Consider the following 14,057-nt stretch of genomic DNA (forward strand, 5'->3'; position numbering starts at 1 on the left):
AAGGTGGATCCTTGTGGAACAACAGTGTTAAGATTAATTTTGAAAGTGCTGCTTGAACATGATTTGCTTTTTGACTTGGCCATAGAAGCAGTCCTGTGCTTTTTTCCTAATGTCTGCATATCAGTACCCCAGACCTTAAGTCAGGGCCTAGTGTTGACTGTCGTCTGAATCCAATTTCTCTTAATTCAGTTCCTCTGAATCCAATTCCTTATAAACATCGATATTCTGCCTTTTACCAACAATGGCCACAGGGCAGATTGCAATCAAATTTAAATCAAACATTGATTGCAGGTCATTTATAATCACATACAATAGAAATCAATCTAAGGTTCTAGGATCAATGCAGGAATTTCTTCTACCCTAAGCAAAGAATAAGAGGGTAGAGCAGATATCTAGAAAGGGTTAAAAAGGAGGATTATACATAGTTATTAATAAAACTTGTAGAGACATGGGGCAGATTTTCAAAGGGTTCCACGTGTAACTTACGCACATGACCCCCGAGAAAGTACCCCTGCGCGCGCCGAGCCTATTTTGCATAGGCTCGGTGACACGCGCAAGCCCCGGGATGCGCGTATGTCCCGGGGGCTTTGAAAAGGGGCGGGAAGGGGGCATGGGCGGGGCACCGGTCCAGGGGTGGTCCAGGAGCGGGACCAAGGCCTCCAGCATGGCGGCCAGAGGCAGGCGTAACTAAGACAACAAAGGTAGGGGGGGGATTTAGATAGGGCTGGGGGGCGAGTTAGATAGGGGAAGGTGGGGGGAGCGGAGGGAACGGGGAAAGCCATTGGGGCTCCCCTAGGGCTCGGTGCGCGCAAGGTGCACAAGTGTGCACCCCCTTGCGCGTGTGCCAACCCCGGATTTTATAACATGCGCACGGCTGCGCGCGCATGTTATAAAATTGGGCGTAGATATGTGCGCGCCAGGCTGCACGCACAAATCTACACCCACGCATGTTAGAAAATCTGGCCCATAAAGTTTTGGAAAGGGAAGTGTAGGAAGGCTGGGTCCTCTTCTAGGAGCTGGGTATAGTAGGATCAAGGATCTAGAGCAAAACCAGATGCAAGAGTAGAAATGGATGAATATACAGCTGGCATCTGGTGCAGATGAAGGAGAGTCTAAAGGTGTTTTAGTTATAGACATTACTTGAAAATTCCGATCATCAAGTCATTAAGATTGAAAATTTCTGATGAGGAATCTAGGGGAAAGTCTGCTCAAACAGCTTATTTCCGTAAAATGAGATAACCCAGCTCAAGGCATAGGTACCTCGTTTCAGATTTTGTGGTGCATAGTGGCTAAAAGCACATAGTCTTCTGCAAGTCAATCTGACAGAAGTCGAAGGAGGGGTGCAAAGAAGGGCCATTTGAGAGGATTAAAGTTCTCTAGTGGGATTGTAGGAGAGAAGTCGGGAGAGGTATTCAGAGGGTCTGTTTGTTTATGATTTGAAGACAACGCAGAGGGTTTTGAATTTTATCCTGCTTTCAACTGATTGCCAGTGCAGTTGTTGTAGGTATGGAAGTGAAGTTACGGGGAGGAGGGGGGAACTGACTTGGACAGCAGGCTGGGGCAGTACATACACAGCAGTCTAACAGCATCAACCTCCTTCTCCTTCTGTCTTTCCTTTCACTCCTACTTCCTCCCTTCTTTACATTCCCCTGCCTCAAACCAGCACTTCCACAAATGAACACAGAAGGCCGGACCTTGTCCCGTTCTTTTTAATCCGTAGGAGAAATGTGATAATTGATTTATGTTGAACATATGACAAACTCACATGAAAAAAGGAAATGTCACATTAAAGAAATTTTTAACAGGTAACCGCTTCCCAAAAATTGTATATATATATTTTTGATTTTAAATTTATAGCCGCATCATCAAGCCTGACAGCGTGTTCTCTGTATTTTATATTTTTTATTTTAAATTTATAGCCGCATCATCAAGCCTGACAGCGTGTTCTCTGTATTTTCAAGAAGAGAGCCGAAAATACAGAGAACACGCTGTCAGGCTTGATGATACGGCTATAAATTTAAAATCAAAAATATATATATACAATTTTTGGGAAGCGGTTACCTGTTAAAAATTTCTTTAATTTCTTTAATGTGACATTTCCTTTTTTCATGTGAGTTGGACATTTATGGAAATTGTCTTAGTTCTTTTTTAAGACGGAACATATGACAAACCCTGATGGTCATTTATAATTTGCTCCTATGAGTGTAAGTCAAAAAGTAGTGAAAAGTGATATTTCTAACCAAAATCTGGTAGGGCTACATGGTTGTATTTCTTACAGTTTTCATATCTGAGACTAAAGCTTTCCTTCTTCTCTAGTAGAGATGTGTGAATAATTCAGATTTGAACTTGAGCCAGGCAAATTTCAGTCTAGTCCGATTTCAGGAAAAATAATTTACCTTGATTTTCCTAAGCATAGCCGCGGAGAAAGGTTATCAAAGAAAACCTGCTGTTGGAAAACAGAAAAAAAAAATATGGTCAAAGAAACTTTGTAGGGTGTGGAACAGAGGAAACCTGAGACTTTCACTACTAGAGTCAATGTCTTTTGAAAGACAAGGCTTTACACTGAATAGCAACTTTAGCAAGGAAAGATTATACCTTTGTGCTTTTGATGTATGCAAGCCACTGCTTCGCTTTTGATTTGGCATTTGGCAAAGAAACCGGAAAAGGGGTATGTACTCCAGGCAGCCAATCAGTACAGGAAAGAACTTTCACACACTCACACTGTTTCATTTTAAGTGATGCACATGCCACAAGCATGGGAGGCAACAGTAAATAGAACGCTGTGTGTACCAAGAATAGCTTGCAGCCTTCAGCTACAATCCTCCGCTTCGCTACTGCCAGGTGCTGTACTGTTTTCTTTTCTTTGTCTAGTATGGGGGGGGGGGGGGGGGTTGGCTAAAGTCATATCTGTTTAATATGCTGGATTCTTAAACCAATGTAAATCCCATTAAATTGTATTTTTTTTTTTTTATCATAAGAAGGGAAATATATTTATATGTTATTGGTTGGCAAAAGTATTGCCAATTCTGTTTTTAACTGTTGCCCATGCTGCTTCTCATCATATAACGAATTCATTCAGCCAGATTTTACAAATACTAAACAAAGGTAATGCTCAAAAAGTTTCCATATGATTCTGGCCAGAGGTTTGTTTGTTATTTGTTTCTGCTCATGATAATGCATTGGTGACAGAACGTAGTAATGTGCTCTAAGCTACAGTTTTGTTTGGATAGTTAAACGTGGAAGCCAGGAAAACAAAAACTGAAAAGGTGGATAGATATGCTTAGCCGGAAAGAGCAAGCTGTGGCAAAATCAAAACAAGTCTGTCTTTCTTCATGCATTTTTGCTTTTGGTGCTGTTTTGCAATCAAGGCCCTTTGCTTTTCAGTGGCAGCTGGAGTGTAGGTTTGGCAGCAGGATGCCCAGAATTCTGCAACCAACATTGAAAAGTTATGCAGCAGATCCGCAGCATGTCTGCAAAGCAAAATGTGTCTTATATATTGCTGTTTAAATAATGAGGAATGATTGCACAGGCAAGGAAATGCTTTTATTTATTGAAAACCATTTTATTACAGATACCAAACTGTCTACAAGTAATTTATTTTCATTCTAAAAGACAAAAGGATTTTTGTTCAGTTAAAGATGACTGTAATTGGTCTGTCTGCTTGCTCAGTGGAATTACATCAATATTAAACATGTCTGAGGTTGTTTGTATGTGTACTGTGTCAAGCTTCTGCCACCATGCTTTCCTAGTAGCCAGCCCTGTGAATGGCCTCAACAGCTTGACCCAGCTCTCTCTCTTCCTGCTGCAGGACCATCTGTAGGCCTCTGTGGTGGGGCCATCATGGGATTTGGTGCGCTCGCACTCGCCGAAAAGATGACCCCGCTTACTTGGCTGGCTTATAGCCTCATTTGTGTCTGCTCTCCCTGGAAGTCGAGTGTCCATGTTATGTAGCTGGAGGACTGCCTCTGACAAACTAGCTTCTAACCATGAGATGGGTTGAGGCAGGCTCGGAATGGGCTGGAATGAGGCTTTTTAAAAGACAAAAAGGTTTTTGTTTCTGTTAAAAGATGACCATAATTGGTCTGTCTGTCTGCCTGCTTAGTGGAGTTACATCAATATTAAACATGTCTGAGGTTGTTTCTAATAATACCATGCTAGCTTCTGCAGAAGAAACCGTTTGACTGTGAGCAGTGTTACAAATATTTCTTATTTTCACTCAGCAAGTAGCACATTTAAGACTAATCGGAGAAAATTCTTTTTTCACTCAATGCACAATTAAGCGCTGGAATTTGTTGCCAGAGGATGTGGTTAGTGCAGTTAGTGAAGCTGGGTTCAAAAAAGGTTTGGATAAGTTCTTGGAGGAGAAGTCCATTAACGGCTATTAATCAAATTTACTTAGGGAATAGCCACTGCTATTAATTGCATCAGTGTCATGGGATCTTCTTAGTTTGGGTATTTGCCAGGTTCTTGTGGCCTGGTTTGGCCTCTGTTGGAAACAGGATGCTGGGCTTGATGGACCCTTGGTCTGACCCAGCATGGCAATTTCTTATGTTCTTATCTGTGTAAAAATAGTTTTGTTTTTTTTAAGATTAAAAGGAGGGATTCTGTGCCAAAGAGAAGATTTTGTGATATTTAGCAAATGTTGAGGAATTTCTGCAACCAAATAAATAAACTAAGGGCCTTGATAAGTAGATATTGATCTCTTTAAATGTATTTATATAGTTATGACTTTAACAGGCTGCCTTGTATTTTCAGCATTGCAGAGGTCACATAATGAGGTGCAGTAGCTCTAAAAAGATGTTTCTGGTTCCAATATCAATTTATATTTTAGTTTCCAAATCTAAATATGTTATCCTGTCAGTGACAATTATGGCTGCATTCCATCTGTGTAGCTAGAAATATAAAAGATTGGGCAATCTCAGTTTCTTGTCAGTTCTTGCAGCAGAGGGGGATGCCATTTTAGTTTTAAAGTGATGAACAGTTAACTAAATTAGTATTTTTTTAAAACTGTGCATGTAAATTGTACTGCCTTGTCTATTGAGAACGGAACATCACATGAGCATGACTGTGTGCGGTCTTGCAGTTTGGATTTATCTAATAATTCACAGAGAGACTTTTCTAAGATTACTTGAACTAAGACACAATAGAGTATGGGCCTCTAAGTCACACCAAAGTGCCCTGGTTCTCCCTGATCCAGCCTCCTTTCTTTCTTTTTTTCCCCTGAGCTTCTGTTTCTCTTGCTAATCATTTCTGAATTCTGTGCTATCCCCCCTTATCTACTTCCATTGCCACTATGCTGCAGCGCTGGCTTCTTCAGCTTTCTGGTTTCTCTCACAAATGGAGTAGGAGCTGTCTAGTAGAGACGTGTAAACTTCTTTGTAAGAGGTGTGCAGACCAAGTCACGGAAAATCCACGGGTTCCAAAAACTGATATGTGAACCTTCTTTTTAAGAACTAAGTTGGCAAACACTTGACAGAAACCCAGAATCTGCTGTGGATTTCGTAGCTCACCAGAATTCCACAGATCCAGCGTGGTTTTCTGTAAGCTTTGTGACATAAAATCCAAAAGAGTTTTTTTTTTCTTTGTGCCTAAGAATAACCCAAAGAATGTTTTGAAATCAACCAGCATAAAGTCTACCTCAGGGCTTCCCAAACTTGTAGCCAAAGGACTTGGAAATTAACAAGACTCTAAAAGACAACCAAAACATATTAGCAGGGGCATGGTCCCCTTCCAACAATCACTCTACTCTCAGTCTCACTGAATGCCAGATGATCCTCTCTCTCTCTCTCAACTTCTACCCTCTCCAGAGTACTTCCTCTCTTAATCTCCTCTCCTTAAGTGAACCTCCTCTCTCAGCCTTCATCCTTCCAGCTGAATCCCTCTTACATCCTCTCCAGTCTACCACTCTCTCTCACTTCCTTTAGTTGATCCTCTCTCACCTCCTTCAGTTGATCCTCTCTGTTATCATTTCCCCGTCACCCTCATCTCCTTTTCCCTCCTCACTCTCATTCCCATCCACCATCTCCATCCCCTCTATATAAGCTCTCAGCCTTACCTCCTTCTCTCTAACTCTTCTACCACATCCTCTCAGCCGATCCCCTCTCACCCATCAGCTCCTCTCTTACATTCTCCATTCAATTGTCTTTCATTCACCCTTCACTCCACAGCTAATACCTCTCTAGCTAATTCAAGGCTCAATCCCCTCCTATATCTGATATCTCCCTTCAAACAACCTCTTCTCTAAACATTCCCCTGGGCTAAGGCCAACAGTAACATTTTCCTTTGGGCTCTGGGCCAAAGTGGATGACAACTGGTGAGAAGAGATGACAGGTTGATGACAGGGGCTATATTTTTCTCTTGGGTAGATTCAGTGGTGAATGAGGAGAGAGAAGCAGTGGCCCGGGTACACTCATCCCTCCCCTAGTCCCAAGCCCAACAGTTGATCTACAAGCTACAGCAGCATTAGTAATGAAAGTCAGCATGGGGGCCTGTGAGCCAGTGCAAGTTTATGGACCCTATAGCATCCTTAATCCCTCTTCATGCAGTGTCTATTCACTGTAGAAACTTGTGCGATGGTGAAGCCACTGCAAGGCCTTTGAGCGAGTGCTGAGTCACAAGTCCCAGCTGCCTTCTACTACTAATGTTGCCTCTTCTGGCCCCTAAAGAATGCTGACTTTTGAGGCACTTGTGACCCTCAGCTGAAGGTTTTATGACCTCATCTGGGGTCCTGACCCACAGTTTGGAGAGCCCTGGTCCATCTGGTTGAAGTTCAGATTCAACTGTTTTGCACATCTCTGTCAAAAGCATAAGTTTTGTTCTTTCATACCAGGTAGTTAACAATTAATCCAGAAGAGACCTAAAAGGAGTTTTTAGATATGCCAACTACCCTTTTAATCTTTTGCACCTTCAAATGTGCTGGTCACACGACAACATTTCTGTAGAACTGGAAAGGTCAAAAAGTGTGCATTTCATTGGCAAAAGTAATTGCTATTTATTGTAAATTTCTCCTCGTCGTCCTTTACTTGTGAAATAGTTGGACCTTCTCAGAGGTCAGCTGAAGGTTCATGGAAACATTATAATAGGAATGCACAGCGAGCATACAACGTCCTCCTGTGAAAGGGCTTTTGCATTTTTGCCGTAAGATTAGAAACTTGATTACATTCTCTTGCTCCAGCACGTGCTTTGGAAAAAGTCTGCAGCTATATCAGATTCCTATCACAAAACTGATAAGTATTGTTCTGTAGCCCCTGCACTTCAAATAGGCATTTCTTGAAAGAAAAGCTCATTTCCAGCCCAAACAATTTTTCTGAGCTCCCATCCCCATTGCACTGAGCCATATATTTATAAATAACTCTCTCAGTAGGTTTTCTTTCATATTAATATTGTTGTAATTCAGCTCAGATTAATTTTTGTAAAATATGAATTCTAATATGTTAGAAATAGAAAGCCACCAACATCTCCTCTTTTCTATCAAAGTAGTGGTCTAATATAATAGATTGTGGGGTATGTGGGAGGAAGGCATGAGGAGTGTGCAATATATATCCTGTAATACGTTTTAATGGCATTAAACTGGTAGCTGTACCAAAATGAAAAGATACCTGGACTAAGGCAGAACTTTCTGTAAGTAGAGTGAGGTATTGCAGGGTTTATCCTTAAGTTTTCTAATTTTCCCCAAAAATATGGTTCTGCTTTAATATGGGACTCAGACAAATGGTTAAGGATCCCACCTTTCTCTTTCTTCATTTTGTTACACTCCTGAACATTAATGGGGTGCTAACACAAAAGAAATGAAAAATAGCCTTAATGATTCCTCATTCTTCTTCCGTTAAGCACATCTTTACAATCTTAGGAGGCAATTTTTAAAAGCATGTACGTGCATCAAACTTGGTTTTACATGTGCAAATGGACCTTTGAAAATTGCTACTTTTAAGCATGTTAATCCTTTAAAAATTCACTCCATAGGGCTGGACTTTGAAAAGTTTTTATGTGCATGAAGTTTATTTATGCAAGTAAAACATTTTGAAAATTCAACTTTATGGAGTGAATTTTCAAAAGAGCTGTGTATACTAATGCATCAGTATGGGATCTAGTATGGGAAATAAAGTTCAGATCTAGATGCAGTCATGGAAGATACTGACTTGGATACAGCAACTACCACAGAAATGTTGTACATGGAGAACTGTGACTGGGATTATAGTTATACTATATTCCAAGACTTAATTATGGATATACATAGTTATAGAAGGAGTGGAGGAGTAGCCTAATGGTTAGGGTAGCATGCAGGGAGGTGATCAAATTTACTGATGACCCAAATTATTTAAAGTTCCTAAATTGCAAGAGGATTGTGCGAAATTGCAAGAGGGCATTGGAAAACTGGCAGACTGTGCATGCAAATGGCAAATTCATTTAATGTGGACAAGTGCAAACTGATGCACTTAGGGGTAGATTTTATAAATCTACGCGTGCGCGTACTTTTGTTTGTGCACCAGGCGCGAAGAAAAGTACGCTGTATTTTATAAGATACGTGTGTAGCCGCGTGTATCTTATAAAATCCGGGGTTGGCGTGCACAAGGGGGTGCACATTTGTGCAACTTGCGCGCGCCGAGCCCTGCGCATGCTGCCCGTTCCCTCCAAGGCCGCTCCGATGGCGCCGGCCGTCCATTACTCCTACCATGTGAGAGGGGCCGGCCAATGGCACAGATACCCTGTCACATGGTAAGGGCAAAGGGCCATTGGCGCCATTTTTATTAGTGGCAGCCGACGACCCGAGAGCGGGAGATCGCTCCCAGGACCACCACTGGACCACTAGGTAATTTAAAACATTTTTTTTTGGGGGGGGGGGGGCATGAGGGTAGGGGAAGCTAAGGGAGATGTTTTAAAGGGTTGGGGTGGGTTTTTTGTTTATCGGCTCGGGTGCAGCCGATTAAAAAAAAAAACCTTGATCGGGCCGCACGAAAAAAAATTCACGATGTGAATCGGAACCGGAATCAGAACCGATTCCGGTTCCAATTCACATCTCTATAAGTCTCTGGTGAGTGCTCATTTGGAGTACTGTTAACAGTTCTAGAGACTGCACCTTCAAAGGGATATAAATGGGATGGTATTGGTCCACAAGGCTGCTACAAAAATGGTCAGTGAGCTTCCTTTTAAAGCATATGGGGATAAATTTATAGATATAAACCTATATACACTGGAGGTAAGGAGGGAAAGGGGAAATATGATAAAGGCATGTAAATACATCCAAGGAATAAATGCACAGGAGGTGGGCCTCTTTCAATGGAAAGGAGGGTGAAAGTGAGTAGACTCAGAAATAATCCAAGAGAATATTTGTTTACAGAAAGGGTGGTGGATGCATGGACATGCATTCCTGTGAAGGTGAAAGGTGACTGGAACAAGGACAGTAATATTACCAGAATTCAAGAAATCATGGGAAAAGCACAGAGGATCTCTAAGGGACAGGAAGGGACTATAAAGCTGAGCAGGAGATGTGGATGGGTTGTCTGCCTGGGCCATATTTATTTATTTATTTAAAAACTTTTCTATACCGTCGCTAAGTTATGTACCATCGCAACGGTTTACAAATAGGCACAAATAGGTGTATATAGGTAGGTAACGTACATTCTAACAAGTGCCAACTAAAAATGGTTACAATATCATTAATAAAGTTAAATTTTTGGGTAGTGATGGATTAGTCTAGGAAAGTTATTGATATACTTTATTTCGGTCTATTTCTCAACCGTATTATGTATTTATAATATAGTGCCTTTATATTCTGTTTCTATGTTTATGACAAATCTACATCTGAAATAAGTAGAGTTTCATTGCACAAAATTTTGGAGGTACATCAGTGGGTGATTATCTACAGTCAAGTCACTATTTTGATTTTGTCATTGTGGTCAGAAAAGCGTTGAAGCTTACTTTTTCTGATTTTCGCCATACAGGTCCATTCAGATATTGTAACAGAAATGGCCGTGTAAAACACTGAACATTATACATCTCTTGACCAAATAAATGTTCTCCTGCGCAGCTGCTGTTATCCTTGCACACTTCCATTCCAGTTTACAGTATATGTTTCTGCTGCTCCTACTTCTTTTTCTTCTCGTTCCTCTCCCACTGTCTTTTTTTTTTTTCCCCCTGGTTCATCTTTTCTTGAAACTTATTTCACCACTTTATAGCTCTTCCCCTCTACTTTCCACCTGTCTTTTATAAAGATACGATCAGTTGATGCCTTCCTATCTGGTGCATGTCTTCCCGCTCTCTTTTCTTACTTTAGCTTGCGACCCCCTGGGCCTTTCCTCTTAACTGCTTTCCTGCACACTTGCCCGTCTCTCACTTCTGATGCCTAATCTCCCTCCAGAGCTTTTATACTCCCTCTTCATCATTCTAAACTCCATCACTTTTTTTCTCTCTTCTAGGCCATCTATCCTATGTAGCCCCAGCTCCAAGACACCAACCCCTATCTACCATCCTATCACCATTTTCATTTTTTCCTTCTTATTTATTTATTTAAGAATTTTTTATATACCGGGGCACGTTAAAAACATCACCCCGGTTCACATTGTAACGTAACGTAGCAACAGGCTTTCCTTCTAATTCTTCTTCAAATTATTCTTCTCTCAGGATTTGTCCTTCAGTCTTTTACTTTAGAGCTTCCCTCTGCTGCATTCTTATATGTCAGACTACCACCACTCAACTCATCTTTGAGGATCACCCTCACCCCTGCGAAAACAAGTTCTCCTCCTGAATGGTCCTCTCTTAAAATTCTTCATTGTACTCCGTCTGACACTCACATCTCACCCGCTCCCACAGGCAGTTTGCCCACACTGCACACATGCCAGTGTCTGCACCACTAAACACACACCAATATGGTCTTAGAAAATAGTAATAGCTTTTTTTTATCAGAAAAGATGAATGCTGGCCAGTGGTTGTTGAATCCTTAAATGTATATTGCCAAAATGAATCACTGCAGCTTTAAGACTCTCAGCAGAAACTGCAGGGGCTGCTGGGAAGACAGGAGTAGAGCCCAGAAAGTATGATGTAAGCGGTGGCAAGCTTTTGCCTTTCTTTGTTCATTGTGTTCACTTGACTTCTGGAGTGAAGTAAAGTTGCAATTTTGAACACAACTGATTGGACCTTGTAATCTGAAATATAAAACCCTGAGTTTCTAAGGGTGGGAGCGCTGCAGAATGTGTGTACTTAGGATAAAGGGGCAGTGTCTTCTTTCTCCTGAAGGTTGTGTGTGGGAATGCGTCCGATGGAGTCCTAACATGAGTGAGAAGGAGATGAGTATAGTAACTTTTCTTGCAGGTGAGAAGAGGGCTAAAATAAAATGAAACAGTTACAGAAAATGTAAATAAGCATGGGAGCAGTATGTGAGAGAGAGTGTCTATAATGGAGTCATTTGTGCCTAAAATCGCTGGAGCAGATGAAGTCATTTTTCACTCAACACTTTTAAAGAATCCTTGCAGAAATCATTAGACAGATGTGTAAACACATGCAGGATGCTGCACTGGTAATTTTTTTTTTTTTATGTAAAAGAGCTGTAGTATTTGCCACAGTGCTTTGCCTCCAGTGCTTCTCCTGTGACTTACTTGTCTGAGCGTTGGGTGGAAAATTGGAAAATGAATCAGGCTTTTAAAGCGTTGGCAGCTGCTTTAGGCTTTATGTATTCCTTCCTCGGAAACATGAGCAATTAGGGACTGTCTCATTCCCCCCACCCCCAATTCCAGATGTGTATGATGGCAGGGGAGGAGAAAATCCAAAGAGGATGAGGATGTGAGGAAGGGGTAAAAAAAAGACCAATTCTGTATTTTGTAGCTGACACAATAGGGGCAGGGTTTACAGGACATAAATATGTACAGCACTTATTTGATACTGCAGAGATGTGCATTTTTTAAATTATAATACAGGCTTTTATTTGCAAATCATCTCTGAATATCTCTGCTTCTGATTTTTGTCACATCTCTGAGTTTGGAAAACTCAAGTCCCATGGTAACTTTGTGTTGCTACTACTGTTTTTGATCTTAGTTACATGGGATGAAAGCTTGAAATGGACTGATACTGAAAATTTATAATATGTTCTCTTTAACAACTTGTTCTTGTATAAAATATGGAATGCACGTATATGCGCTAATTTGAACATGCATGACATTTTGAAAATTCACTCTAGTATTCTAAATCTGTTTGCACTGAGGGGAAGTTTATTCTCTGTCAACCTACACGTTCCTCTGAGTTTTATCCTGTGGGCAAGCTGTTACCGAGCCATGTGGGCGTGTCATCGCTCCTGTGACTTCCAAGCTCTTGTTTCTACCACTTTTGCGGATTGTGAAACAGATAATTTTCTATAGGGAAGCTGGATAATTTCTGGAAGTATACATGCGTTATGAAAATAACGCAGCTAGTAATTACTGTGATCATGGGTGAGAGGGTTCTAACTTGCTTGTTTCTGAATGATTGTTGAGTATGAGAAGCCAAAGAAACCCTGAGCACAGCAGCACAGTCATTGCACAAGCCAGCTGATTAGTAAGAGAAGTACAACAGGACACATTTCCTTGCTTGTGGAGCTGTAGTGAATGACATCCATTATCTTCTGCCAAATTGGTATTTGTGGAGGTTTCAAAATGTTAAACTGGTTATGAATAAGGATATGAATATTCTCATGTTCTAAGCACTTTTCCAGGTATGTGGGAGTGTTTATTAAGCCAGCTGTCTCTTTTATTTGCCAGCTTTTAACTTTTTTTTCAAATAATAATATATTTTGTACAAGAATACCTCATGTTAAAGTACTAGATCCAAGGGACACTCACATTTAAGGAGATACAGCATATGTAGTAGCTTGCTGGGTTGATTTTTTCAATGTCTGGGTCTGGTACAAGAACTTCAGGCGCCCTAGGTAAACCTTCAGCCTAGCACACCTCCCCCCCTCCTGCACTCTCCCCCCAACCACATATGCACACAACGTGTGAACATTAATAATGTGCATAAAAAGGCTACATGCATGCTGGTTTATTTTACACGAAGAAAGAGAACATGATAATTGGATATGCAGAAACAGCACACAAATAAAGAGAGACCTTTCAAAGAAAAGTCTTCCAAGGTAAAGCTATCACTTATTGTGACATGTATATTATATTTACATGTGCCGCTGTGGTGCCAGCCAAACAATTACTGAAAACCCTGCAAAAAAACACTCTCAGAAGTGACATATGTAGCAAATCTGCCATACTAAAACAGGTCTAATACCGCTGGAGGAACTCAATATGTATACCCTGAAGGAGAGGAGAGATGGGGAGATATAATACAGACTTTCAAATACCTGAAAGGAATTAATGATGCACATAAATCAAAAGCTTTTACGATGGAAAGGAAGTTGTAAAACTAGAGGTCATGATATGAAACTCCAAGGGGGAAGACTGAGGAACAGTGTCAGAAAGCTTTTTTTTTGTAACAGTACTGTAATGCCAAACCACCACTGGTAGAACAACCAAAAGGAATTCACCTGCTGTATCTACTGCAACACGAGGCCTGCTCTCCCAGTAAAAAATGATAGCTTGGAGACTGTCATACACTGGATAACACGGTCTTTGCCGATCCAATTCCGTTCCACCTTTATAACCAATAATCTTTTCTTTTCGGAGCAAATTTTGCAGCAGTTAAAATAAAAAAAAAAAAACCCAACAAACTTATCTCAATGTGAATTCCTGTTACTGTCCAGTGTTTTGAGGGTTCCTCTGCTTCAGGAGAGATTTATTTTATTTTACTTCTGTTCTCGCATTCACAGAAAGGCTGGTGGATGCATATTAAGGGGTGGAGAAGCCAAGAACAGTAATATAGAAAATGTTGGCAGAAAAAGACCCATGTGGTCCATCTACTCTGCCCAGTAAGGTTTTTTTTGTTTTTTTTTTTTAGGGTAATAACTGCCACTCCATGCAGGTTATGTCCATGCCTTCTGTTATGGGTAGTAAATAGGGAATGGGCCAAATCCAGAGGATCCCTGGGGGCTAGAAAATAGAAATTAAGAAATGTGAAAAACTCTGTCACACCTAAAATTTACATTT

At 40.9% G+C, this 14,057-nt stretch overlaps 1 protein-coding gene across 3 annotated transcripts in view; it reads left to right on the plus strand.

The window, feature by feature from the left end:
• SLC16A7 (solute carrier family 16 member 7) overlaps nt 1-14,057 on the plus strand; it is a 256,587-nt gene that overhangs the window by 42,444 nt on the left and 200,086 nt on the right. Inside the window, exon 1 of one of the 3 annotated variants that reach the window (XM_029617157.1) lies at nt 2,714-2,841. The exons of 1 other annotated variant lie outside the window; for it this stretch is intronic. The gene's annotated coding sequence lies outside the window, so the exon portion shown is untranslated. Of the gene's footprint in view, nt 1-2,713; nt 2,842-11,230; nt 11,308-14,057 lie in introns of those variants that run through there. One more of the 3 variants, XM_029617158.1, reaches the window with a different exon arrangement.

This window comes from Rhinatrema bivittatum, chromosome 9 (assembly GCF_901001135.1).
Source record: "Rhinatrema bivittatum chromosome 9, aRhiBiv1.1, whole genome shotgun sequence".
Classification (NCBI taxonomy): Eukaryota; Metazoa; Chordata; class Amphibia; order Gymnophiona; family Rhinatrematidae; genus Rhinatrema; species Rhinatrema bivittatum.